A 1,824-nucleotide genomic window follows, 5' to 3' on the forward strand; every position below is an offset into this window, starting at 1 on the left:
AACCATAGAGCTGGTCAGTGGAACCGCGGCCGCCAAGCCAGGGCTGCCCCTCGGGCTGTCCGCGGGCCTCCCGCCCAGCTCACCGCTGGGAGAATTCAGAATCCACTTCCCCACGAGGTCCCGCTCGGTCCTCCGGTCCTGCTGAGCCAAGCCGGGCAAGGCCTCCCCGGTGTCTGCTAAAGGCGAACCCCTGCACAGCCTGCCAAGCCCCGCAGGGCTACACCAGGCCCCTGGGGTCTGCTATCTCTGCCTCTGCAGATTATCCATTTCTGCTTCCACCCTCCAGGAGGGTCCCTCCCGTAAACTCCACCCTGAATTGGCCAACGCCTAGGCCGGCAGTGAAGATCGCTGGAACACACAAAGACCGAGGCTGGGGGTTCCCAGAGGCCCTTCCTGGGAGCCGGTGTACTCAAATATCTAACCATGAACTTGAGAGTTCCCACCTCAAAGCCTTTGCATTTGCAGTTCCTGTAGCCTAGGCAGCCCTCCCTTCTCACCCCCACCCTCCCAGCCCTAACCCCAGGACCCCTTCACAGCACTTTTGTCTCAGGTCAGATGTCCCCTCCCTGGCCACACACTACACAGTAGCCTACCCTGAGGTTTTGAGCACATCCCTGGGTGTGTTTTCATTATAGCATGAGCCACTACAGTAATTCCCTATACTCATGCTTTTATTTCTTATTTATAGTGTCTCCCTAAATAAATTTTATTCAATCAATAGTATAAACTATAATAAATGTATAAAAGGTGATAACTGTGTGGAAAAGATAGACTAAGGGAGATTGGGAGTTGGGGTGAGAAGGCAGGGTAGGCCTCACTGAGAAGATGCCATTTGACAAACACTTGAAGGAAATGAGGGTGCCAGCTAGGCCGATATCTAAAGGAAGAGATTTCCAGGCAGAAGTGACAGCTAGTGCAAGGGCCCTGCCCGCTGTTGTGCCTGAGGGACTGCAAGGAGGCCAGTGTGATTGGAACATCCTGAGGAAGGGGCCAGCAAGCACTCGAAAATCTGGGAGGGCCCTAAGGGCACACGGAGGTGAGTAGCCATCACAGGGTTTAGAGGGAGGCTTGACTGGTTTTCAGGGGTTACTCTGGTTGCTGGTGGATGGAAGCAGGAGACTACTGAGAGGCTGCTGAAATACCAGGTAAGATGTGGTTGAGGGTACCAGAACAGTGAGAGATGGCTGGATGTGAGGTGGATTTTAAAGGTAGAGAGTGCAGAATTTACCGAGAGATTGCATGTCAGGGGCAAGGAGATAAGACTGTATGGAGAACACCAGGTTTTGGCTTGAGTAATCAGAAGTGGAGTTGCCACTATCTGAGATGGTGGCGGGTATTGGGGAACCATAATATTTGAAATCCAGTGGCCATCCAAGTGAAGGTGCCCAGAACAGTATTGAGCACTAAGTAGTTGCTCAATAAATTTAACTGAATGAAGGAGACAAGGAATTTTCAGAGTATCTGGCTGAGCAGTCCCAGAGAGTCTCCTGATTACATGAGCTGTGTCCTCCACCGCCTTTGCTCTCTCTCTAACCCATCCTCCCATAGTAGTGCCCATTCATTTTCACTACTTTTAAGCGTCTTACTATCAGCCATGCTTCAGGACATTTCCTCTAAGCAACGCTCTTAGAGGGTTTTCACAGCACCGCCACTTCCTGAGAGCCTACCGTGTGGGGGACACTCTACGCCCTCTTGGGTCCCCTAGAAGTGACAGAATTGGCTTCGCTGCAAACCTGGTCACCCAGGCGCCCGGACCCTAAGCCGACGTCGGGAGCGCGCAGGGCTGGAACTCAACCGGGCGGGGCATAGGGAGCGCGTGGGGGC

At 53.3% G+C, this 1,824-nt stretch overlaps 1 protein-coding gene across 1 annotated transcript in view; it reads left to right on the plus strand.

The window, feature by feature from the left end:
- The first annotated feature begins 1,013 nt into the window (after nt 1–1,013).
- The window catches only part of Naga (alpha-N-acetylgalactosaminidase), an 8,632-nt gene continuing 7,821 nt past the window's right edge, over nt 1,014–1,824 (plus strand). Inside the window, exon 1 of the mRNA XM_048803054.1 lies at nt 1,014–1,036. The gene's annotated coding sequence lies outside the window, so the exon portion shown is untranslated. The remainder of the gene's footprint in view (nt 1,037–1,824) is intronic.

The sequence above is a fragment of the Marmota marmota genome, unplaced genomic scaffold (genome assembly GCF_001458135.2).
Source record: "Marmota marmota marmota unplaced genomic scaffold, marMar, whole genome shotgun sequence".
Taxonomy (NCBI): Eukaryota; Metazoa; Chordata; class Mammalia; order Rodentia; family Sciuridae; genus Marmota; species Marmota marmota.